The sequence below is a fragment of the Diceros bicornis genome, chromosome 18 (genome assembly GCF_020826845.1).
Source record: "Diceros bicornis minor isolate mBicDic1 chromosome 18, mDicBic1.mat.cur, whole genome shotgun sequence".
In the NCBI taxonomy this organism is placed as follows: domain Eukaryota; kingdom Metazoa; phylum Chordata; class Mammalia; order Perissodactyla; family Rhinocerotidae; genus Diceros; species Diceros bicornis.
In genome coordinates, this window is record NC_080757.1 from 53329462 (window position 1) to 53356552 (window position 27091).

General features: G+C 48.8%; 1 long non-coding RNA gene across 2 annotated transcripts in view; it reads right to left on the reverse strand.

Moving 5' to 3' along the window:
• Positions 1 to 6301: 6301 nt before the first annotated feature.
• Positions 6302 to 27091, reverse strand: part of LOC131417694 (uncharacterized) — a 150019-nt gene continuing 129229 nt past the window's right edge. For both annotated transcript variants that reach the window (XR_009222738.1, XR_009222739.1), the window contains one exon: positions 6302 to 12682. This is a non-coding gene — a long non-coding RNA (uncharacterized LOC131417694). The remainder of the gene's footprint in view (positions 12683 to 27091) is intronic.

The window sequence follows — 27091 nt, forward strand, 5'->3', positions numbered from 1 at the left end:
GCCCTGAAATCCCTCTGCCTGGGGAGGGAGTGCTTAGTGCCATTTGGGAGGGTAGATGGGTGGGTGAGTGGGGAGGAACAGGGATCAGTTCTTGATGATTCAGAAACACTTAAATATAGCCCAGAAACTAGCCTGCAGTGAGGAAGGGAGGGTGGAGAGGAACAGGAGGGACCTGAAAGTCAAAAATCTCCTTGCCTCTGACTCAATGGAGAAAACCACCAAGAGTCCTTGGTTTCATGGAATGTGGATAGCTCCGAATAAAGTCTCAGCTTTGTCACAGATCGGTTGGTCAATTGAGTCACTAATAAAAAGGATTTTCAAGCGTATCTGAGAAATAAGGGGGAAAATGACAATTGCCACTTTAAGAGAACCTCAAGTAGTTGCAGACCTCCCCCACTGGAGGAAGGAGGGAGGAGAGGCATCCTCAGGAGCTGGCCCAGTGGGTTTATGGATGGCCAAGGAAAGCATGGACGAGATTGTGCTAGAAGGCTGGCTGAGCTCCACAAGTGCGTAAGGGAGAGAGGGGGGATAAAGGAGACCACGTTTCAAAAATAAACACAAACCCCAAAATAAACAGTGTTAATGGAAGTGACTAATCAAGGGTGTGCTGAACTCGGTGGTTCTTGATAAGATACAGGGGGAAATGCACTTGGAAAATATAACAGATTTTTTTTTCCCTTTGGTAAATAAAGTGATGGGGAGCGGTGGGGGGACCAGGGTTAGCACTCAGTTCAAGCCTGCAGCAGAAGTTGACTGCACAGTTTCTCAATCCCAGCACTGTGGACATTTGGGACTAGGTAATACTTTGTCGTGGGGCCTGAGCTGTGTGCTGTAGGATGTTGAGCAGCATCCCTGGCCTCTACCCACTAGATGCCATAGTACCTTCCCCTCTAGCTGTGACTAAGCAAAAATGTCTCCAGACACTGCAAATGGCCCCTGGGGTGGGGATAAGGGAGCAAAATCGCCCCTTGTTGAGAACCACTGGTTTAAAATCAGGGGCACAGCTGAGTTTGAAAGTCACCTATGGGCTCACTGTAGGGACTCAGAAGGGCCAGACAGCTGGTCAGCTGGAAAGGAATGTAGCATCTCATGCATTTGAACATTTGCAGGTCACTAATGGCTGTGCATTGCCAGGACCTCAGCTGGAAGCCACCCATGGGCACCCAGACCAACACGACCAGCTCTTGTCTGTTAGAAAGTTCATGAGAAGGAAGCCTGCTAATAACAAGCAGGTAGAGAGCTCTGCTGCTTCCAAAGCTCTCGAAAAACAGGTGCCATTGGTTTCAAGGTTGCCTTGGCCAGAAAGGCAAGTGACGATGGTCCATTTCAAGGAAGAGTTCTGCAGAGAAGGGACAGCCCCACGATACCAACTGGCGTCTAGTGGTCAGAGCCACCTGTCTCACTGGGCTCCAAAGTGAGCCACACGAAGGGCCAGTGGGAGTCACTTCTCAGACACCAAGTTTCTCTTGCAAGACAAAGGCTGAAGAGAAGGCGTGGGCTTGGGGAACAGTTTTAAAGACACTGTCTTCAGAAACCCTTTGGCCACTCAACTCTCTCGGCCTACAAAGTTTGCAATGATCTAATCTGTATTTAACACAGCTGTCCCTTGGCTGGAGGAGGGGGATTATCCAAGTCCTGTAAGCAAACGTCGACCACCTCATATGCCTTCTTTGCTGGCAAGTACCACGGTGATGTTCGAGAATCACCTTTAATTCAGGCCGCCCACTTTTCCAGAAGAGATCGCATCATACGCCATTCTGCACCTAGGCGGCCTGGCCTGCTGTGTCATGAGTGTCACTCAGCAACACACACTACAGAAGGGGGTGTTTACTGCAATGGGGCTTTCTGTCACGTGGACTCACGGAATTAAAATGTCTCTTGCCTATCTCACCTTGCACAAGTAAAAATAGTTTCAGATGCTTCTATTTTGCCTCCATAAACTCTGCCCAGACCTGGGCTGCTGGGCTGGAGGGGAAGGTGATGGGCAGGGAGGAACTGGAGAAAGTTGAGGAGAAGGTTAGTGGGCTGGTCCATCCCGTTCTCAGCCCTTGTCTTGCTGTCTACCTCCCCACCCCCAATTCTGAGATCCACCGCAGAATCAGCCTCCCAGCTGGCCTGGGGCTTTCCTCCTCAGCAATCTGCTTTCCACAGAAAAAGTGTTCTAAATAGAGCGGAACTGAAAATGGGGCCGAAGCCCGGATGAAGTCTTCCCCTCCCTGGAGAGCCCAGTGTCCCCCATGGAGGGCTGGTCCAACCCCAGCGCCTCTTATTCAAAGCATTCTTGACCCGGATTGCCCAACCCTGACGGCAGGCACGAAGCTACACAAATGGATTTTCCTTCTACAGCACTTTGCCTGGCTGGATCCCTCTTCCCTCCCAGGCGCCCAGGAGGCTTTCTCCAGCCTCCTCTCCCTGCATTTACCCTGGAGGCATCTAGGGGATCCTACTTCAGGTGGGGACCAAAGGCCTGCTCTGTCAAGGCTCACCATTAACTTGCTGAGTGAGACTGAGTGGCTTACCTGACCCACCTGAACCTCAGCATTCCCCAAACCAAGGTCCAAGAACAAGGACCATAGTCTCTCTCTCACTGTGTTAGACTGTGGAATACTAATTTTTATTAAGTTAGAGTCTTTCATTGCTCTCAAAGGGGCCTGGGCACCAGATTGGGGGTGGATCCTTAGATATTTGTCCTCAGTTCTGGAAAAGTCTACCTAAAGCTCATACCCACCAGGCCCAGAGCCAGCAGCACATTTTTAGATCCAGGCACAGCACATGGTTCTGTGTATTTCACTCATTAATATGCACACCGAGAATCATTCCACTGTCAATCAGTTTTTATTAATATGGTTCTCAGACCCTCTGGAATAAGACTTATACCCTTGAGCCCTCAGATGACAGGACTGTGAGAGGACTCACATACTCCTAAGGGGAGAGCATCCAGCTTCCCCCTTCACCATGTTACCAACTCATGACCCAGGTACCAAGCCCAGGTCAGGTGGCCCTGTGACAGCTCTAGGACATCTTTGGAAGAAAGGTGTAGAGGTGGCAGTCAGGAAGGACAGAGGCAGGCTGGGGGGCTCATTGAGAAGTTGTGATGGTGTAGCAAACCCCGCCCTCCACCCTGAGCCACGTCCTCAGGCCTCCACGCAGTTAAATCGTAAGGAATCTGAAGTCAAACCAATTCTATGACTTGTCACTGACTCAGTGTCACTCTGCTCTTCATGGCCTCTCTGAGCTCAGCACCTCCAAAAATATCAATTCATCCAACCAAGCAAAGGCAAGAAATTCAGAAAGTGAAGTGAACTTAAACAGAAAGTGAGGATTACCAACACACGGCTGTCAGCGTAGGGTGGACCCCCTCCTCCTCCACTCCAGCACAGGAGAAGAGAGGGCAGAGGGGAATGGGAGAACGGAGGGATAGTTTAAAATAAGCAAATAGGGTCCTTAATAACACAAACCATTTATAAACAAGAGTAATCAGTGTGCGAAGTTGTTTGGGTTTTGTTGTTGTTGTTTTGGTTTTTTCCTCCAGTCCCATGTATTTCAGAGCTAGAAAAAAAGCCATTTCCCTCCATCCCCTCTCTCGTAGTCTGGTTTAGAGAAAAAAAACTAAAATGCTGAAACAAGGTATTTTTCCCCCTCTGGATGAACTGTTTTACAATAAGCTACCTGCTGGGGTCAGGAAACCTGAGCTCAAGGGCTTTCTGCTCACACAAAAGCTCACCGAGGGGATTCACGCAGAAGAGCTTTTGCAGAGAGATGGTCACCCACATGCAGCCCCTTGGTATCTGTTCCAGCTTTTCTTTGAAACCATTTCTCTGCTCTGCTTCACCTCCTTCCTTCTCATGGATCCAGCGCAACCAGCTCTCCTGGAGGGCAGCTTCCGGCCAGCGAAAATCGTCCGCCATGTCTACACCCTAAGTGAAGCCGGCAAGTGAAGGGGTAGAGGGAAGAAAGGAGAAAAAAGAAGAAAAAGAGAAGGGTAGGAGAGAGATGCTCCCTACGCTCCCATGGGGACATATTTTCTTTAGTATTAGTATGTGATGTTCAAAAAGCAGAGGAATGGTCAAAGAAAAAATAAATAGCCAACGGAAACAGGCAGCCCCTCCCTGGGAATGATAATTGCACAGGATGAAAGTTTATCCAAACACATGAGAAAAATGGCTCATGTTGGAGGACGAGGAAAGGAGTATTCCTTACTGGAAAGGAAATTTGTTTACAACATTTTATTTGCTCCTCAGTTTTTAATGCTGTTCTGGCCCCATGTCCTGTAAACAGACCAGCTTTTCCATTCTCTAGTGGTGCCAGGAGAGCCAAAGACGGAACAGACAGAGCTGGTGCCAGAATCCCAGGCGACTGAGGTTCACAGTTACCAGAGCCCACACCCAGCCGGGGGTCTGAGAGAGGAGCTTGTCGGTCTGCAGTGAAGAAAAAGAAGGGTGTGATTTGAAATCTAGGTGAAGAGACAGGGAGAAGGCTGTCTGGCTTGCGGGCTCCTTCACAGGCTTGGGAATCAGCTCTTCTCTCTGCCCCAGCAGAGGAGGCAACAGAAAGGGCTTCAAGTACCCAATGTGCATGTCTAACTGAGTATTCTGTCGAGTTCCTTAGTCAGTAGAGGCAAATAACCGACAGATTCTGGAGACTACCTTTGGGAGAAAAAGCTGGACTCGTATCCAAGTCAGATGAAGCTAACACGGTGCAGAGAATGCCCAGGAAGGAGGATCACTGCTCTGAGGGCCAGTACCCAGACATCATCAACGTCTATACTCTGGGCTGGCAACCTGGCTCCATCCCCAACACCAAAACAAACAACCCAAAGAGCTTGCCCACAGCCAGAGAGAATCAGTGATGCCATGTCACATTGGGGAAATAGAGACGCAGTGGCAGAGTTCACATTTGAAGTCTCCTCTTCCCACCCAGGCTCAGAGATCATCTATGCCAAGAGTCATGGCAGATGGGCCCATATGGCTCCTTGATCACGTATAGAGGTATGATCCCAAATATATTGAGTGCCGTGGTCCTGGCACTGTTCTAAGTGCTGCACCTGCAATAATTCATTTAAACCTGGCAATCACCCTATGAAGCCGTGTAAAGATAAGGAAATTGAGGCATGGAGAGATTATGTTACTCCTCCAAGGTCTCAATGCTGGAGGTCAGCAGAGTGGTCCAGGCCTAGGCAGTCTGCTGCTCTTCACCACTGCTCCATCCTGCTTCTCTTTGAAGGTGGTGCTGTCCTAAGAAAGGAGCCTGAGTCCCTAAACTTCTACATGAAAAAGAGCCTTCTGCCCTCCCCAGGATGCCAACTCACATTCCACTGAAGTGCAAATGAGAAAAACTCATTAGGTGAAACAACAAGATTTGAGGGCATTTTGTCATAGCAGCCTGCCGTGACTGACAAACGGTTTGCATGTCTGGTCTCTCCTGAAATGGCCACAGGGAAACTGTAACACTGCACGTAGGGCAGCGACCTTACAGGACATGCACTTCGGCAGGTCACTGAACCTCCCTCAGCTTACTTTCCTCATCTGTAACAACGAGATCTCAATACCTTCTCGCCAAGTCCTCATGCAATTCGAATGAGAAGCTTTGCAAAAAGAGCTTTAAAATTGTAAAGCACAGTAAAACACTGGACTGTATTATGTCCTGAACTGCCTGATTTTTCTTGGCTGAGTGTCCTATCAACTCTCAAATGTCCTGGTGCTATGGCCCACAGATGACATCCACTTTGTCCAAACTCTGATTTTACTTGTACGAGGGAGAAGAGGGGGTGGTCTTTGAGTTCTCCTCCTCTTCCCCTGAAAGGCGAAACTTCTGCTTACATTTCTGCTCTCCTCGCTCTTCTTTATATGCTGCTCTCCATGGGAGGGTACTTTACTCAGATGCAATGGGAACAGACTCTTCTCTCCTGGGGCCTGCTTGCTCTTGAGCATCGCCTTTTCCACCTTTGCCTTCTGTGCCCAGGTAGCAAGCCCTTGAACCTAGGCTCTCCCCGTAGCACGCGATCTGCCCATCATTATCCAACTTCTCCGCCTGTGACTTGCTGGCAATGTTCATGTTAGGGCGAAGAGCAGGGGCCATCATCCAACCGGATTCTCCAGTAATACCAACCAGGAGTTCCCTGGGCAAATGTGACTGATGGTTTTACATGCATCGGTCTTGTCTAAGCGGACGGTAAGGTCCTGAGGACAAGGAACATCTTATGTGTGTTGTGTTTTTCTTCTGTATTTCTCCCTATTAGATATTGTGAAATTCTTTAGAAATTTTAACCTAAACTTTGGAGTTTAAATTTCTCTTTCTCACCTTAAAAATGAACCTAGCTCTCAGATAACTGGCCAAAACCAGACACAGTCCATTTCAAGAAGAGCTTCTACAGGGAAACCAACCAAGCAAGCAACAAGCACGTTTTCTCTTTCTCAGCTGGATAGAAAACACTTTATTGATTAATAGTGGGCAAACAAAATACAGGCAAGTTTGGCATGACACACAGAAACAGATCATTAATCGGAAGAGTCAACTCAACATCTTTTTTGTACATTTACCATGTAAAAGCCACCACGCTGCAACCTAAGAGCTCTGAACTTGAGGTCCTCACCGACCTTGGTCTTGAACCCCAATTTTCACATATAAAACTTGGCCCAAGTGATTGATCCCTGAAAATCTCTGTTTTCTGAGGATTAAATGTCAATCACAGTGCCCGCTACGTGATCCTGAATATCAGTGGGCATTTCAGGGATAAATTTCAATATGTGAATAACCCAGTTCCTGCTTTTATAGGGTACAGAGAGTGGCAGTTGGGGAGAAGGGGGTAGTTAAAACAAGTTCTGTATAAGCACAGTAAATGACATATGAAAAGTGCTATGGTCAAGGGAGGAGTGAATCAGCTTTGTTTTTTGTGGTGAGGAAGATTGGCCCTGAGCTAACGTCTGTGCCCATCTTCCTCTATTTTGTATGTGGGACACCTCCACAGCATGGCTTGATAAGTGTGCATAGGTCTGCACCCAGGATTCGAACCAGCGAACCCCAGGCCACCGAAGTGGAGCGCACAGACTTAACCACTAGCCACTGGGCCCGCCCTGGGATCAGCATTTTTTGAGTACCTATCCAATGCCAGATGCTTTAAAAGAATACATGAGGGGGAGGTCAAAACTGGTTGAGAGGGAAGGAGAAATCCAGGAAGGCTTCCTAGAGAAGAGAGCATTTGAGATGAGCCTTGAAGGACTAGCAGGATTTCAGTAGCCTGGGTACCCAACATCAATCTTTTAAAAAAATAACCTCATCCAGGAAGAACTGCCAGACGATTAAAAATCATGCTGAGTTCAATCAAAAATCACCACTGGAGTGTGAAAGGAACTTTCTTAATTAAGCAATTCCAGAACATTCTCAACTTTTGGCTGCATGAGTAATGGCAGGGAACCGTGACATTCCAAGTAGGTTAGAAAGATGGACCCTCCATGGACAAATACCAGGGTGGACTTGGAAAAGGGCATTTCGGGTCTGACATGGAGCAATGTGCCCGAGTGTCCTGTACCCCAAAGTGGGTAGATATTAGCAAGCACCGCCCATGAGACCTGAGTACCCAGAACTGCACTGCTTTAGAATAGACTGGCACTCACTGAGGATGTTGAAGGCGATGTTTAAAGAATGTTCCATTTAGCTCAGTTTCATTGCAGCTCATACTTGGAAACTGGATAGACTGGGTAGCTGTCCAGCCCCTCGAGTCCCAATATTTCACTCCACGGAGAGTGACAAGCCCTGGTCAGACCCTAAACAGCACTCGCAGCTCTGCCTTTAGCAGCTCATCTTTCAGTGCATCAGGCTGAAATCATCCGTCACTGTCAGGTGTGAACAGTCACATATGAAGGAAAGGCTGCAATTTAGAAACACGAGATCTCTATCTTTCTCCAATGCCCACGGTTATGCTCATTTTTTTAATGAGAGGCAAGGCTTTTGCCCAACAGCCTGGGACCTAACTTTAAGGGTTCAGGGCAGAGAATGGGGGGGACCCACAAAGACCACCACATAGCGGGCATGAGAAGTTCCCGGGCCAGTCAGAGCCCTGATTATGGGCAGTTTTATGAACAGGACAACATGTCTTCCACACCCTGCTCTCCTTACCTCTCCAGAACCCAGACCTGAGTTACCGTAAAAGGTGGGGGAGTAGGGGGGAGGAGGCAAAGAAGGAAGAAAAGGAGAAGGAGACGGAAAACAATGAAAAAAACCCCTTCGACAGAACCCGATAACCCGGAGTACACGGTGATCGGCGCCGGACGGCATACAAAAGCCAAAAGGCAGGTCCCAGGACGGGTCAACTTAAGACTTAATATTTGCCTTTCACTGAGCAAACTAATAAATCCCCCACAGCTTTAGCCACGCAGAGCTCCCAGTTTTTATTTATTGGTCAAAACTGCAGGCACGTTTTTTTTTCTCCTGCTAGTCACCCCAGGCAAACAGCATTCTCCTTCCCCCTCCTGCCATCAGTCTGTATGTCTATTTGCTTTCTCCCTCAACAAACTCATGTTCAGTGCAACTGACAACAAGTGCAAACAGCTTTGAAGTATTCTTTGGTAATGGACTTCCCAGGACAGCCTGTTTTGGGGCTTGTGTAGCTGAAGGCAAAGGGAGAAAAAAGCTACTTGTCTGCTGAGAACAGCAGACATCAGCTGGGTCAGGCAAGGCTTAGAACTTGACACATGGGAGGGCCCTTAGAGGATCATCAAGACCAACCACTTCCCCTTCCCTCTCCCATTTTATAGATGAGAAAACGAGACCCAGAGAAAGGGCTTAAGTGACAGATGATCTTGGAGCAAATTGAAGTGAAGGCAGGACTACAATTTCCAGACTCCCCAGTTCAGGGCTCTTTTCAGGCCCAGGCAGAGATGGTCTTGCTCCCTGCTCGCTCCCCAAAGTAGAGGGAGGGGAACCAGCCCTGCTTTCCACCAGCCTGGCATGAGAGAGTCTTATCCAAGGTTAGTAGCCATATCCAAGGTCACCCTATGCCCTTTAAACCATATCCTCCAGAGCAGAGGGACTTACTTCACCGTTAGAACCTCCTATCTTTCCATCAACACACAGATTTCCAGGACCACTGGAAGAGCATAAAAGTTCCCTGTGGGTCAAGTTCCAATGCCATGGGAAAATCTCACAGGGGAGCTTCAACAAAATCTTGGGCGGGGGAGGGGGCACTAAATTGAGGTTATGTTCATGATGAATTGAAGCAAGATGAATATGTTCAGCATGTGGATAAAATACCTTTACATTGTACCTTGGGCAATGTCTAATATACTATTCTCCTATGGAACAAAACCAGCAAATCTTTAAGTCGTGAACTCTATGAAATATGACAGCATTTTGGATGTCAGAGCTAGAAGAGGCTTCTGGGATCATGTGGCCCAACTCCCTCATTTTACAGGGAAGGAACTAAAACAGGGGGCTTTCTGAGACAAAAACTCAGGTCTCCTTGCCTCGCCATTCTGTGCTTTTTATCAGCATAAGACACACTACTTGGATCCAGAAATAAGAGACTGATGCACGTGGGGGACAGCGCAAAATGCATTTGGCTCAAAATCTCATTAAGAAATTGACATTCGTGGTCACTTGGCAGCCCATGAACTGCTCTTTAAAATTCTACTGCTTCCCCACCAGGTTGAATATCATTCAACCTTCTCTCACAGTCCTCTCCCACCCTGCCAAGAAGGTTGCCTCTCCCAGGGCTGGACAATCCCTCGTCCAATGACGGAAAGGGGATTCCTGCATTAGTCAGAGGTAGATCTAGATTAGGGCGATGCTTTAGACCACTTCAAGCTCTGGGATTCTGAGATTCCACGTGGATGAGAAGATAAGAAGAGAGAGAGAGGAGATTGTTGCCTTTGGCATAACAGCGGGACTTCTTCTGAAACCAAAGACTATAAGCGGAACATAAGTGAAGGAAACATCTGAAATGAGTTCATCTTTTTAAAAAGAAAAATGGCACCCAAGAATCTGGGCTAGCATTCCCTCGATGGCAGTGAAGGCAGTCAGAGCCAGAAGAGGGGCAAAGACCCAGGTGCTTGTGAGGGGGCTCTCAATCTTTACATGTAGGTAATGAGGGAATAGTTTCTAGATGTTTGCATGCTCATCTCTACCTTAGCATGCAATGACCTCCCTGTGGCTACACCATGCAAGATGAGCGGGATTAGCTGAAGGCTCGTGTTCCAGCACCACAGATGCTCACACCCGTCTTTCAGCAGAAAAGATGGAGGCCTGATCCCCTGACAAGAAGGAACAACTTCAGGAAGGCATGCAATCCTGAAAGCCTGGCTTTGACTAACCTGAAAAGAACCTGTAATTTGCCTTCAGATTGTTCTTACTTGTCATGAACACCAAAAATTGGGCTGGCACAACCTTTCCCTCCTCCACCCCCCACTACCACCACCAAGTTCCGCTCCTTTATCCCAGATAAAGTCAGTGTATGGAAAGGCAAGAGTGAGCTGGGAGGTCCCACTCAACACTATCTGAGTTGAACTCAAAGGTTATCTAGGAGACTTTAGAAGAAAGCACACACTTAGGCCCAATTTACAGCCCTTGATATTTTAAAGGATCCTAGAGTTCAAAGGAACGTCAGGAAGTCCTCTAGCCAACTCCTTTGCTCTCCAGACAACACCACCCCAAAGATTTTAGCTCTTAGTCTCTGTCTAGCAAAGATGCAGAATTTTCTTCTTGACTCATTATTCTACATAGTACGTCCATGTATGATACACACACACACACACACACACACACACACACACGTCATAGTCTATCCCACTGTTCCCAGAGGCTGTGTTAGTTTTTGTTTCTTAATGAACTGTTTTGTTCTTAAAAAGAAAGGTTAACTTCACCTTTATACATAGGATTGTATTGGAGAGGAATCCCTGATACCTTCAAAGCCTGTCATACCCAGTGTCCACAGCACTCTTCTGAAGGAAGTGGTCTCAGCTGGTTCTTTACACCCAGGTTTTTATTAAATATCATGCAACCCTACCACCTTGGAAACAACTTGACCAACAATTTGGTCAAGATTAGTACCTGATCCAATGGCATCCATTTATAGGCTGCCCAGTGGCCAATGAAGTGGCCAGTCACAAGAGCTCTGAATGGCAACTGACCAAACCAATCAAGAGCATCAGCTGGTTACAGCAGGTAAAGCAGGAGCAGAGGAAGGGTCATCAAGTCACCCAGTAGGGTGACCAATTGTTCCAGTTTGTTCAGGACTGTCCCAGATTTAGCACTGAAAGTCCTGTGTCCTGGGAAACCCCTCAGTCCTTGAAACCCAAAGGAATCTAACTAATACAAAGAGTCTGTCTGCAGGTCAAGAAGGAAGGTGAAAGCCCACAAACAAGCCTCACATTTCAATAGCACGAAAGCTCCTCCAGAGTTCTCCTCTCTCAATTTGTGGTGAACCTGAGATGCCAAGAAGGAGCCCATCACTCCACTCAGAAGACACCCACGTCACTAAATGGTCACACAAAGACATCGTCTACAACACAGGGAAGACAGATATGTCTAGCTTTAATTCTTTTTACAAAGGCAAGTCATTTGCTTTGGAAATAGAAAGTACAAACATCTTTGGCTTTGCATTTTGGACAATGTCGAACCACGATGGATATCTAGAAAGTGTTTTCAGCCACGCATATGGAGGCTACAGAGTGAAAGGAACAAACAGGACTTGTATTTTGTTGTCAAGTGTGTGTGTCATCAGCACACACTGGAGGAAGAGGGTCCTCAATAAACACCATCAACTCTGGCAGCTGCGTAGTCTGTAATGAAGCTCCATCTTCTAGCACGGACTCCAATGGCCACATGAGGGAAGAAGGCCTTCACAGCTGACTGTGCATCTGTGTCAAGAGAAGAAAGTTGGAATGTACAACAGCATTCATTTTCTGCTCCTCTAGATGTACACACAGGTGTGTGATCTGAACAAAGAAAGTTGAACATGGAGAACACCAGCCTTCATGACCCCGCTCCCCTGCCAAAGCCCCTGCCAACATCCCTAGCATCTGAGAGCCTGAAGAACTTCACTGATTTATATCACTCTGGAACCTATGGGGTCAGATCCCAAATAAATGAGAAGGGATACCATACCAAGACTGCTTGCACGGCAACACACAAACATCGGCCTCTTTAGAAGGAGCAGGAACAAAAATTAAGATCCCATTTGACCTAAGTGTAGTTAACTATTCACTCTGTATCCGGCTGGAAGATAATGGAGCAAACAAGAATTGCTGAGTCCAAAGGCACAGCAGACGTGGGAGGTAGGGGGCAAGAAAGGGTGTGGCAGAAAGCTCTTTGGTTCCGGGGCTGGAGGAGGGAGTCTTAAGAGCAGGCAGTAGCAGAGAAAACGGTTTCCACAAGAAAGAAGGACAAGGTCTGGGATCACGGCGTCTTCTCCAACTGTAGGTCACCTCCAGCTGGTGCAGGTCAACACACAGACTATTCCTCAGTGCGAGGGTCCTTGCTTTCTCCTCAAATGTCTTCCCAAATCCAGAAGTTTCCTTAGTCTCCAAAACAAGAATTCTCAATCAAATCCAGAGCTCTCCCTCTGAAGAGACGGTCCTATCTTAGCCAGGTCTTCAGGGGGTCCTGGTGCATATGCTGGCTCCACCAAGCTTCCTGGTGGGAGGTGTGGGTGAGGGAGAACAGCCCTTGCCAATCCTCTTTTCTAGGCCTGTGGACCAAAAAACAGCATAAGAGTTAGATTCTGGTTTCTGCTCTTTCAATAGATGTCTTTCAACAATGAGCATCACATAATGTTCTACCTACTGACCAGAACATACACTGCTTCTAAGTTAAGAAAGGGGGAAAAAAGGCCTATTTATACATCCCAAGGAACTCCCTGTACGCTGAATCATCACTGGGAACCCTGCAGACAAATCTTACCACTACATCCATAGCTGATTTTTTTTTTTTTTTAAATACCACTGAATACAGCCAGCCCAGAGCAAGTGGAAAATTCTGTTTTTCAGCATGTCACTATTATGTCTGTGAAATATGGGAAAGGGAGGAGGGAGGTGTTAGATCACCCACTTAACGGATGGGAAAATCAAGGCACAGAGGGTGCCAATGTACTCAGTACAGGATGACAAGGGTCTGATCCCTAATCCTCATGTTGACTTTAGCCGGAACTTCCCTCTGCTTTCACAAGTCCCGTAACAATTAATTAGGAAATTATCCAGAGTAGATGGGGTCCCTCAGAGGAAATGGGAAGACACCATTAAACACATTTCTCTTTCCCTAATGCTGACTGCAAATAAATGAGGACGGACTTGGACTCATCATACTTTCCTAGCTTTCCACCACCCCCACATAATCCTTCATTTCTGAGTGACAAATATATTTAGTACCATTAAATATGCTCAGGGGACTTCCCCATTTTAAAACTGATGAGGCCCTGCAATGCAAGCAAGGGGCCTAGTCACAGACATAGATAATCTAGGCCCCATGATGAGGCTGCTCCCTGGGTCTCTCATTCCAGAAGTCACTATCAACCCACAAGGAATAAATTGGACAACTGCAAATCCGTGCTTTCACAAGTACTATGCTGGATTAGACGCCGTGGATACAGACATAAACCAGACAGGCAAGCCCCGCCCTCATAGGCCACGGTTGACAGGGGCACTGACCAAGCATGAAGCCAGAAGGACAGCAGTATCTGAGGGAATGCACTAAGGATTCTGGAGGCAGTATGAGCCAACAGGACTCCTTCTGTCCCTCACAGACCAGTGAGGGTCGCAACTCAGCCTGGCGCAAGGGAGCTCTCCTTCCTGCGGGCTAAACCATGATAGGGATGTGTACAGCGAAACCCAGAGAGAAGGGTGCTAACTGTCAGAGATGGGAGGATATCACAGTGAGGACCCCGGGGGACCGAGAAGGTGGTTAAAGACGTTCCTCTGCTGGAGAACTGTGACAGGAGAGAGAGTCTGCATGTTAGAGCCACCTCCCCAGAAAAAGCCAGCCGATGTGCCTACACAGAGGCGCTCTGGGGCTCCAGGTGGCTCTGTGTTTGGCGGCCAAGAGGGAAACCCTAAGTCTTCACCAGGTCTTGCCTGGGCCCTCCAGACACTCTCTTTCATTTGGACCCCAAAACACCCCCAACAATCCCAAACTTCTGCTAACTGTTCCCTAGTTTCCTTTCCCCTCCTGGGCAGTGGCCCTCTGAGCCGTCTCAGAGAGGGCCAGGAGAAGCCTTCTCCCCCCAGGAGACGCACGCAGCTAGCAAATTAATTGGCAGCAGCCTGGTGAATCACACAGGGACTTCCTTCTTGTTGCCGGGCAACCGCATGCACTTGGCAGTGGGACATTAAACACACAGGGGAATGTTGGGAGGCGCTTGCAAAATAAAATAAAAAGCAAAACATATAACACCCCAGACTCATCCTCAGCACCGCAGACCCAGCCAAGGGGGTTGGCGGTGGTGGTGGTGGGGATGAGGGAATCAACACAGGGAAGGAAAATGAAGTTAGGACATAACCAGCCTAAGCATGGCCTGACACTCCCTCCCTCCCCCCATCAAACTCCTGTAGGTGTAGCATTTGTATTTGGCCGAAGACACGCCTCTATTAGCCTAGAGAAAGGCAATGGGGGCAGTGGATTAGCAGGCACCCAGGGATTTGAAAGAGTCCCTGGAAACAGACAGCCCAGGGGCTTCATGAAGCTGCCTGCGGGAGGGACTACCAACCCTGCTGTTTACATCTCTCCACTGTGCATGACTCCTAGGTTAGGTGACTCTGCCCCCTCTAGGACAGGAGTCCCCTCCCCTAATCCTTTCCCACTTAAATGTTTTCGTGCCACTGGGAGCTGACAGACAAGTCTTCCAACACATTGCCCTGCCCTTCAGACCCTGTCTCTGGCCTCTCTGAAAACTCCCAGGACAGAAGCGAAATGTATGTATCATATTCTATGTATGGAACAGCCCACGGGAGAAAACCTGGGGGCAACGACAGGAAGAACATAAGCAAGAGAGCCCCTGTGGTCGGCTGAATATTAGCCCCCGAGATATTCATGTCCTAATCCTGCAACCTGCGGATGTCACCTTCTATAGCCGGAGGGACTGTGCAGATGTGAGGAAGTTAAAGAGCCTGAGACGCAGAGATCATCCTGCCTTATCCGAGCGGGCCCCAAACGTAATCACAAGTGTCCTGAGAAGAGGGAGGCAGCGAGAGATCTGACAGGTGAGGAGCAGGAGATGTGATCATGGAAGCAAGAGGCCGGAGTGATTCGAGGAAGGAATCATGAGGCAAGGGAAGCAGGTGGCCTCCAGAAGCTGGAAAGGGCCAGAAAACCAATTCTTCCCTAGAGCTTCTGAAACTGGCCTCCAGAACGTAAGAGAATACATTTGTGCTGTTTTAAGCCACAAGTCTGTGGTAACTTTTAAACAGCACAGGAAACTAATCTTGTCAATCAGGGCATACAGTGTCTCTGTTTCCCCACAGATCTGAGGGTGTCACAGGGTGGATGCAGGTAACAGTGGAACCGAGCTGATCAGAAGGGGTGGGGTCCAGAATTTAGCTGAGAAAGATCTAACAGACACCCTCCAGGCTCAGAAGGAAAAGGTCAGGTCTCTGAGAGCAACTGAGCCAAGAAGAAGACCAGGCTTTGAAGCAGCTCTCAAATTACACCATTTGTGACCGTAACTTGGGCCGGTGGCTTAATCTCTGAAAGCCTCAGTTTCATCATCTACAAAATAGAGATAATAATATTATCTGTCTTGCAAAGCTTTTAGGATTCAATGAGGTACCACATGAAAAGCACATGGCAGATGTCAAATAAATGATAACTCTTAAGAAGGATTAGGCATGCACATAGGGGCAGAAGCTGTTAGCTGCCGAGCCCAATATTTATTCTCTGCTTTCTACTTAGTTACATAACTCTGATTTTTGGCTGGCACATTGTGGCCCACAGTAAAAAGACTATGTTTCTCAGCCTCCCTTGCAGCTAGCTATGGCCATGTGACTAGAATCTGGCCAAAGAGATATAAGCAAAAGTGTTGTGGGACTTCTGAGGAGGTTGTTCAAAAGGTGTTGGAAGGAGCCCAATTTTTACCTGTCTGCTTTTACTACCTTCTGCTTTCCATGAGGACATGATGGCTGGTGCTCCAGCAGCCCTCTTAGACTATGAGGGACATTGAAAAATGGGAGTCACGCACTAAGGTGATTTAACAAGAAGATGGCAGTCTGGGTCCCTGATAACTCCAGAACTGCCACACTAGCCTTGGGTGACCTTTCTCTGTTATGTGAGAGAGAATGCTCTTCTGTCTTAGTTATTAAGTCATTGTTATTTTAGAGTTTTTAGTAATCATAGTGGATACAGTATATCAGGGATCTAGAGAAACAGGATTCAGAGTCAGTCTAGAGTAGTGGTTCTTAGACTGACAGCTTCAGCAGCACCTGGGAACTTGTTAGAAATGCAAATTCTCAGACCCCACCCCAGACTTACTGAATCAAAAACTCGGACTAGAGTCCAGCAATCTGTGTTTTCACAAGTCCTCCAGGTGACTGTGGTGCATACTCAAGTGTGAGAACTACTATTCTAGAGCAAGTTTTCACAACTCTGGCACTAGGGGCATTTGGAGCTGGATAATTCCTTGTTGCGGGGGCAGGGGGGGCGGGGCTGGCTGTCCTGTGCGCTGTAAGATGATTAGCAGCGTCCCTGGCCTCTACCTACCGGATGCCGGTAGCACCTCCTTCTCAGTGTGACCATCAAAAATGTCTCAGACATTGGCATACATCTGGGGGGGTGGCGGGCAGCAAAACTGCTCCCAGTTGAGGAACACTATCTCTGAGTGGTGGTTCATTCTTGACCTTGGCTACACGCTAGAATCACCTGGGAAGCTTTTCAAAATTCCCACGCCGAGGCCTCGTTGCAGCCTGGTGAAACCAGAATCTACTAGAGTGGGGATGAGGCAGCAGTTAAAGCTCTCCAGGTGATTCCAAAGTGCGGCCAGTGCTGACAACCACTGCGCACTGCAGAGGGCCAGAGGAGAGGCTGCTCTGAGCTGGGGAAGCCGGGAACACACCTGAATCCTGACTATGGGAAGGACACAAGATGCTCCCAAGCAGAAACTAATCAGCATGACTGGGGTAGACATGGGAATGAATAGCCTACCTGCCAGATGGGGTGGAATTCCTGGTGGCTGTGTCACCTCATTTCCCATCAGAACAGGGTGGACACCTTTCAGTGTCTCCCATGAATAACCACACAAAGCCTCAGTTTCCTCCCCTAATAAACACAGCACATAATGAGCCAGCTCCCACAAGGTCCTATAAACATTAGCTCACTCGACAAAAAGAGCTGCCTTAACACAGACAGTGATGTGGCAGTGGGGCCTATTTAGAAACAGGGAGCATCAATTTTCCTTCCAATTGGTAAACTCCCCAGGCATTGAAACCAGAATCCTCCCACATGGGTGCACTCTGAGCAAGGAGAGATTTCCTACATATTTAATGGAGCCCTGAAAACAAGCCTGGCTAGGGGTTCATAACTGGCATGGAGCAAGAAGGAAGGAAAGAATTAAATGAGAATCCAGCAATGAAGAAACAGACAGAGCTGAACAGGTTGATGCTTTGACTGTTTGAAAAGAAGGATGAAGTCATGTGCAAATGCTCTCTCCTGCTGGGACTGTCTTTTTCCTTCATTATTTCATTCCCAGCCTGCCCTGCTGAAATGCTGAGCCAAGCTTCTCCTTGTTTCCCTTGGCCCAAATTATCAAGTCCAGGATGTCACTGGGGGAGGCAGTGGGGAGGTGGAGAAAAGGAAGAGAGGAGGAGGAAGCACAGGAGGTGAGGAGGAGAGAAGAGAAGGAGAAAGTGGAGGACAAGAGGAGAGGAAGACAGAGGAGGAGACGAGAGAGAAGCTCCCAGGGCTCTGACGGTCTTAGGTACCCAAGTCGCTGCAGCACCAGGATGAACTGGCCTCCCTGTCCCCTACCTATTTCAGCCCCACCTGGCTAGCCCAGATGGAAAGATAAGGAACAGGTATGAGTCCGTAACCCATACAGAAAAGCCCACTCGCAGTGGGTCTCTAAGAGGCTAAGGCTCAGCAGGATGGAGCCTACTCCCAGCATGCTCCCTTCCTTTCCCAGGTTCTGCCTTCTGCTCTTTTAGTCCCCTTAATGCAGCTGATTGGAATAAGGTAGAAGAAATCCAGGTGCTCTGTACCAGTGGTACGAAAGAGGCAAGGAACCCAGGTCCCTCTTCTGTTCCTAGAGACTTGCAACAGGTTCCCGTGTAACAAGTTAGTCCAAAGAATACAGGACTTTGCTGCTGGCATTGGCCATTGCCAATGCTCCCACCTGCCCTTCCCTACACTACAGCCCTTCCCCACAGAGTCAAATATAACCCCCACTCGACTAAAAGTCCTGGGTTCCCTCCAGCCTGTAAACTTTGTGTGCAAATGTCCTGATTCTTGCAAATGTGTTAAAAAAGAACGCTTAAAAAGCTTCCAGATGTTCTGTTTGTATGGCGGTGTTTCTCTGCTCCTGTCCCCAGAGACCAATGCATGATGTCCAGCATCCTACTGCCCAGATGAAATATGAGGCAGCCAAGAGGCACCTTCTGGGGGTAGGCGGGGAGGATGCCCCTTCCCCCAGGACCACACTCAAACAATTCGTCCATCAACTCTCCCTCCGCAAAGATGTGACCTGATATTTCTCCTTAATTTTCCATCCATCCCTCATGCCCCCTCTCTTCCACTCTTATAGGTGAGAGATACACGTACATCCGTGGAGTCTGTTCCACGTAATGCAAAAGACTACAAAGGAGCGGGTCTGAGATTCCCAAATGATATACTTTCAGGCTTTGTCTTCTGAGCACCCACCTCATCTCTCCCTTAAACTTCCTATACCAACTGCCTTTGCGACATAGAGTCAAGGACAAAATGACACAGAGAAACCCTTATACCTAAGATGTTAAACCACCATCTGCAGGGACATCTTAGGAGCTGGACCAGCCAGAACAAGGGAATGGGGTTCATGACTTGTCAAGGCCCCTCCGGGGCTGGTGGCCTCTGATCTATAGAAAGGTAATTGCCAACGGGCAGCCTTGTGCACACACAGCCACACACGCACCCTTCCCAACACGCACACACCTGAGGGCCCAGGATTCTTTGCACAAGGTGACGCCTGCTCCCTTTGATGTTCGCCGGATGTATTCCCATTGGGCAAAAACCAGACCTCAATAAAACCCGGCATTATCAAGAGGCCGGTGGTTTGAGATTGCACCCGCCTGTTATCTCCGTTGCCCTGGGTGGGGCTGCTTTGTGGTTCTCCATTGAAAAGCATTAACTTCTAGGTGGATCAAAGACCCTTCCGAACCAGCCGACCTGGATCCCTGTTTATCCGCAGGGGATTGTTCCTCAAGAGAGACTTTAAAGGTAATAGGGACCCCAGTCCCAGACTCCCTCCATACGCTCCTTATCATGCAATATGTCCCTCAGGGGCCATATCCCAAGGCCAATCCCAAGGCCCTTCCCCTCTCTTTCTTCAGACAGCCCAGATGGGGGACTGGGCCAGAGAGGGTGCTGGCCCTGCTGCAACAATGGGCATTGGGGGACAGAGAGACACCTACTGGGAGACCATGCAGGAGCTCCTCTCCCCTGTGAATCTTCCAAGGAGGGGACCCCAGAGAGGAGGACATTTAGTACACTCTCCTCAGGAGGGACATACTGAGAGGTCCCCCTCACCTGGTCCCTGAAGTTCCATCTACTCAGATGTCTGAAGGCCAGCGATCGGCCTACAGTAAGGACACAGTGAGACTTCTGAGTTTTCTGGGTCTGGAACATCCAGAAGGACTGCCCATCGACATGGGAGAGAAAGAGCACATGCACTCAAGGACTGTGGTTGCTGGCAGGCTTCAAGGCCTCCAGAATGTTCCTCAGACCCATGTGGGTCTGTCACCGGTCGCTGGAGGCTTGCTGCAGCAGCCATGTCTTTCTTCTTGGCATTCAGAGTACCTAACTTAGTGCCTGGTCTTGAAGACGCACATGAAGGAATGAATAAATGAGTGAGGGAATGAATAGAACAAGTGAATCACTAGCAACATAGGCTAGTTATCTCACAAGTGTGGGAGGGATGTGGGGCATGGACACTCATTCCTACCACCAGGAAAACACTTCAGGGAGCACATCTCACTGGGGAATGGTTCCTCAGCTTAGGAATATGGAGTCAGATCAAGGTTCAAATCCCAGATCCTGGGCAGGGGACCTCAATTCTCTTTAACCTATCTGTAACACAGGAATAATAGCACCTACTCCACCGTAGGGCTGTTGTGAGGACTGAGTTAAATACTCAAGACTCTATAAGCAGTATGCCATTATTATGGCATTGCCCTATAGCACTCTCTCTGTGAAAACATACAGGCAGCACATTTCCACGGAAGGAAGGACAGTGAGTCACTGCCTTGGTTATTTTCCTGGTACAGACCATACCTAAGAGGTATACAAAAACTCTAGCCCGTCTCCCATTACTCCTCGTTTTTCTTTTTTTTAATCAATAAAGTTGTTCCTAGCACTTAGATTAATCCTTACCTCAACTTCCACGTCCCCTCAACCGCCCCTAAAAATTCCACGTGCAGGCAGGAGGCGATGAAACCAGGAGTCAGGTGCAGGTTTATACAACGTACACTCCTGAAGGAGCCCCCACCGTGAACAAGGCAGCAGAGCCGCCGACAGAACAGGGCTACACTCTTGATTCCAACACTGCTGAGAACTGGAGCTCCCGCTTTGCTATTACTTAACATGGAAATGCACAACAATATTCTGCCTTCAATTCTTACATCTTTCCCTTGCTTCTCCCATCCTCCTAACGCATGTCCTCTCCTCCTCGAACCCCTGGTTCGCCTGTCTCTGTCTCACTCTCATTAGAGACACCACAGCCTGAAGAGCCAGGTTAGGCCAACCCAGCGGGAAAGGAAGCCTGTGGGGGCTCTGGTCTGCCTGGCCCCAGCCCCAGCACAGCCCAGCCAGCGTATGGCACAGGTGCCAAGGTGACAAGGGAAGCTGGGCCTCAGTACCCTCTGGTCACAATGGGGCCAGGCTGTTACCCAAGGTTGCAGCTGGGCTCTCAGAGGCCCTGGGAGGTCAGGCAGCAAGTTCACAGGACAAGCCACCCACATCGCACACCAGGGCCGCTGGACTGTCCCCAGGGCCAGCGCGGCTCTGGCCCTTGGCCCTGACTCAGAACACTCCACCATATGGCCTCCCTCGGGGAGGATGAGAGGAGGAAAAGGAGTAAACCAGGGGCAAGAAAGAGCCACACCTTCCTCTGGGTGCCAGAAGCCCTTTCTGGGCAGGGGGGAGGGGGGCTAGAACTGTCCCCAGCAGGTCCGAGAAAAGCGAGCGGGGGTCCCAGAAACAAAAGGGGCAACTCTTATAGCAACATGCCCACGATGAGATTGCGTCTCCCTCTCTGTGTTCTTCTCTCTCTGCAGCGCCCAGATGTGTTTCCAGGGTTTGATCTGAACTTCAAAAACCCTGAACCTTGGGTTAGTTCACACTTTTCTAATTAAAGACCCAAACTGGATTTTCATGTTTGCAGAGAGAGCTCTGACCAAGTGTAGGCAGTGGAGCAAAACAGGAAGCGAACGATCTCTCTTGTCTTCTCTTTCTCGCTGCCTTTTTTTCTCTCTCTCCCTTTCCTCTAAAAGTCCAGGGAGGCGGGGGAGCAAACAAAATCTTGGCAGCCTCGGCCCCTAGGTCCCCTGGAGGCTGCCTGTGTTCTCTTGAAAACTTTTCTCTCATCTTTGGTCCCATAGACACCAGTCCCCATCTCGGTTGGTCAGGGCAGGGGTGGGGGTGGTGGAGCTGGGTGAGGCTCTGGGAAAAGAGAAAAGAGGCGAAGAACAGATTCTCTGGCGCAGCTGCCAAGAAAAGGGCCTGAATGCTTCGTCTGGGCGGAAGGCAACCTTCCCAGGTTCCTCAGCATGCCGGGACTTGCTGGAAACCAGAGCCCTGGCTGGCAGAACACGGGTGGACAGTGGAACCAGAATTCAAAGGGGCAGCCGAAGGAGGGGGGCCCCAGGGTGGAAGAGGGGGAGGTTTCAGTGAATCATATAAATTAGAGGCAGAAAGGATGTCAGGCCACCTTCACTTCCTTCCTCGCCTAATGGGAATTATCTCATTAGCCTCGAGCTTCCTAGAGGCTAACTTTAAATGATTCCTGTAATGGGGATTTCAATCTACAGCCCCCTATCCGATCTGACTCCTAGGAGAGCTAAGAAGGGCTCTTAAAGGGACAGTAGCAAAAAGACGCCAGTCTTTTTTGCAGTATTAACCCTGAATACTTTCCCCAAACATTTCATACAACCTTAGTATTGCCCCGTCAAACCTTCGTCTCCACTTATAGAAATTTATTGTGAGAAAATAGTCATGGATAAGGTGATAGGCTCAATAATGACACCCCTCATGCAAAGAAAAAGAGAATCACATTCTAATCCCTGGAACCTGTGAATGTTACCTTATAGGCAAAAGGGACTTGCAGATGGGATTAAGTTAGGATCTTAAAATGGGAAGATTATCCTGGATTATCCAAATGGGCCCTAAATACAATCAGAAGTGTTCTTATAAGAGGGAGGCAGGGGGAGATTTGATTACAGAGAGGAGGATGTAAGGTGACCACAAAGGTAGAGACTGGAGTAATGTGGCTACAAGACAAGGAATGCTGACAGCCTTCCAGAAGCTGGAAGAGGCCAAGAATGATTCTCCCCTGGAGCCTTCAGAAGGAATCAGCTCTGCTGACAACTTGATTTTAGTCCCATATGACTCATTTCAGACTTATGGCCTCCAAAACTGTAAGAGAATAAATTTTGTTGTTTTAAACCACCAAGTGGGTGGTAATTTGCTACAGCAGCCCTAGGAAACTAGTACAGATACGAATAAAGTTCTTGCTACCAGGACTGTCCTCAGAGCCTTATTTCACAGCAAAAGAAAAAAACATTGGAAGCATCAAAGAGTTGTTAAAAAAATAACAATGTCATAGTCTTATAATGAAATACTAAATAATCATTGAAATATTGAAATATTATTTAATAACAAAGGATTAACATATAACTGAGTATGGCTCCTAAATATTTTCCTTGTCTTTTATAAATTTTTCTAATGGTAAGCATCTTATAATTACTTTTGTCATCATAAGTCACACATTTATATGCAGGGTGGTGTGAGGGTTAAGGATGGTTTGATCCCTTTCTATGAAAAGAGAAGCAGAAATTGGGGACAATTTAGTGGAAAGAGGTCAAACAGCATCAGAGAATCCAAGGTTGGTATCTTTCTGGTTCTAAAGACTGTCAGTTTCCTGGCAAAAGGGCTCTCCTCTACACACACCTCAGCCTGGCATCACAGCCCTCCACCCAAGGGGCCTTCTGGCCTGCAGACCCGCCTCCCTAACAAATGAACTGGTCCAGTCTCCTTACATGTAGCCCAGTCCCCTTGGCCCCTCACCTCAAGTCTGTGTCCCCCAGCCCCCTACAAAGTGTGTTTATTTCTGCCTCCAGACATTTATGCTATTCCTCACAGTTGGGTAGTGTATGAGTTTCCCAAGGCTGCCATAACAAATTACCAAAAACTGGTGGCTTAAAACAACAGTCATTTATTTTCTCTTAGTTCAGGAGGCCAGAAGTCCAAAATCAAGGTGTCAGCAGGGCTGGTTCCTTCTGAAGGCTCTGAGGGAAAATATGTTCCATGTCTCTCTTCTAGCTTCTGGTGGCTCCCAGTAGTCCCTGGCTTGTAAACACATCACTCCAGTCTCTGCCTCCATCTTCATATCACCTTCTTCTCTGTGTTTCTGTTTCCTTTTTTCTTCTCTTATAAGGACTTGTCATTGGATCCTTAACTAATTACATCTGCAAAGACACTATTTCTAAACAAGGTCACATCCTGAGGTTCTAGGTGGACATGAATTCTGGGGGGACACTATACAATCCACATGTCCAATGTAGCAGATGGCCTACAGCTCTTCTCTCTCTCTACTTCAGTCCATTTTTTCTTCAAGTCTTGTCAACTCTACAAGGTCTTCTTTGATTCTTCCAGGTCCCAGGGGTCAATCCCTTTTGGAAGTATCCAGAGGCAGATGGTGACTCCCTAAATGAATGAACTTCCCAACAACTGGAGTTGCCAAGGTTAGAGTGGGTGGCCTCAGGAGAGATCAAATCCTCCATCAACAAAGTGTTCAAGCAGAAAACACCTATCCAGGGGCTGGCCCGGTGGCGCAAGCGGTTAAGCTTGGCAAGCCATGCTGTGGCGGTGTCCCATATAAAGTGGAGGAAGATGGGCATGGATGTTAGCCCAGGGCCAGTCTTCCTCAGCAAAAAAAGAGGAGGACTGGCAGATGTTAGCACAGGGCTGATCTCCTCACACACACACGCACCCACACACAAAAAAAGAAAACACCTATCTGGAAAGACTTAGAGGAGATCCTGGGTCTGCATGGGAGATGGAATTTGGTGGTCAAAAAGAGTTTGATTTTATGAGAGCAAGGATTGTACGTGATCCACTTGGCACAGTGCTGGGCACGGAAAAGGCACTAAATAGATGCTTATTGCCCCATCAGGGATGCCCCCTTAAATCTCAATGTTCCTCCTTTCAATGAATGCCTGGAACATTACAAAGCAAAATAAACTAAGAATTAGCCAATCTACATATTCAGCAACTATTTGTCAAATACCTCCTTGGTGTACTGCACTATGGGATAAAATCTGACACTATGTGCCTCTCTCTTCTTTGATGGCAAGAAGGTGACAAATCACATGGCAGAAGACACTTAAATCAGCACCCCAATGATTACACGAACTGAAAAAGGGACTCAGGCTACCAGTTTCTATATGGGCAGTTGGAAGGTCCCTCGGGAAAACCTAAGAGATAAGGCCCTGGGATCTATTTTTGCTCCTGCTCAGCCCACTGAGAAAGGGAAAGAAGGCAGAGGAGCCGTTCTCTACAGCAGGCAAGAGCAGGCTGTCTGTTCATGCTGGAGCCTAGACAAAGCACACCCACCAGGCGGTGATTTATCAGCTGTGGGAGGCCCAAGAAGCTCTTAAGCCACAGGTGGGTGCCTGTGAAGCCACCCTCCCCAGGGAGCACAGACCTCAGACCCTGCTTTGTGCTAATCACCGTAAGCACCCCGGTACCTCAACCCCGATCTGGGTGGCCCTTACCACTCCCAAAGCCTTGTCACGTGCTCGGTGATCTCAGCCGGCCCCACACAAACCCTGTCGGGTAAGCAGGTCCAGTGTTGTTATCATTCCCACTTTACAGATGGGGAAACTGCCAGAGCGGTTCCATGACTTGCTCAGGGCCACCCAAGGAGTACATGTCCCACTTGCTAGCCCAGTGCTTCTTCCACGGACCAGGCAGACAAATGGTGTCCCCACCCTCTTGCTACTGCCCACGAGCACTATAGGGCTTTACGAAGTTGGCGACAAATCTCGGCTGATGATTCTTCCCTCAGGGTGCTGGGCTTCCTTTTTAGACACTGGGGAGCCTGAGCCCCTAAAACTGCCACCTCTTCCTGCTCAATCAAGCTTCCTCCTCCTGCTTGACGGCTGGAAGTGGAAAGACACGGACCGGGCAGGGGCAGGCATGGCTTGTGCCCAGGCTGGGCCTCCCCCAAGAGTGGCAAAGCATGCTTTTGGGGATCCAAGAGGAGAAGTTGCCCATTGTGTACTCTTCCAGGCATGGAGAGAGAAAGAGCAGAAAGCAGAGCTGACTTGAAAGCCTAGCTCAACTCACAAGCAACAGCCTTCTCCACCTGCCCTGCGGAGGTCCTCAGAGCCGGGCCCTCTATCGCACTAAGCTGGCTCAAGCAGCCTCAGGAGGTGGTTGGGTGACTTCAGAGCAGAACAGAGCAAGAAAAACACTCCCCTCTTCTGGGGCCACAGGTCAGCAGGGCAGGAGTTAATGATCCTCAGGTCAGGGGCCTCCATGGGAGGTGGCAGAGCTCCTTTTTGGTGGGGCCCCAAGACCGACAGAGCCCATACCACCCGAAGGCATTCACTACAGATCTGACTGAGCCCCAGGAACCAGAACTCTAGAGGCGACACCTGCAGGGTGGGGAGTGTAGGGCAGGGCAGGCAGGGCCAGCCCCATCCACAGCCCACTCCTGGAATGCCTAGATTCAGGCTGGTCTTTCAGCCGTGATTTCCCTTCACCAAACCACTTCTTTGGCCCCCTCCTCATCCCTTGTGGAATTCACATCATCCTTGAGGGGCACCTCGGGAGATGCTGTACAACTAAAGAGTTCCATGGGATCTTCTGCATTTGGGGTCAGGCCGGAGAGGAGCCATGAGAAGGTGAGCGGACGGTGTGCAAGCTGTGAAAAGTCAAGCCGCCTCCAGCAATCTAGGCCAGCGTCCGGTTCCCATGACACTCTTACTGGCAGCGTTAATAACTAACCGCGTCCCAGACAGGTGCTGGCGGCCTGGCCTTAGGAGTTCTTGTTCAGGGTTGAAAGTGAGTCACTTCCCTTTTATAGTTTGCTAGCAGACTGAGTCACCCAGAGGCCGACCCTTTCACACAAGCTCTCATACCCTGGCCAAGTAACATTTGCGTCCATATCTTTGACCAGCTATTTTCCTGGTCAGCTGGGCCCTGTGGAGAGACCCTCATGGTCCAGGCCAAACGGCATCCCTCCCCCTTCTCACCCCACTCCCTCAACTGGGACAGTGACTCCTGTCCCAAGAGGAGTGTGGAGAAAAGTCTGAGAGAGAGAGAGGACCTGACAGGTGGGCACCCAGGCCTGAGGCTGGGTTCCATCAGTGTCACCTTTGCCCTTTACCCTAAACAGTGCTCTTGTACCTCCCCAACCCCCTGTTTGGAAACAAAGAAGACTACCAGTAGAACGTTCCAGAACTGATGAGCAAAAGGACAAAATTGTGAAGCAGTAAGTCAGCTTCCTCATGCTTGGGAATGACAGAGGCTGAAGGTAGGTAAACTGAGTCCCATGACTGTTAGCAGCTCCTCTACTTCCTGTATCAGGTGGGGGGCAGGACTAGCCATCAAGCCCAAGACTCTGGCCTCAGGTTCCTAGGGTGGCTCTGGAGTACATCTCTCAGGACGAATCGGCCAGAGAGATATCAAATAAACATCCCCCGGG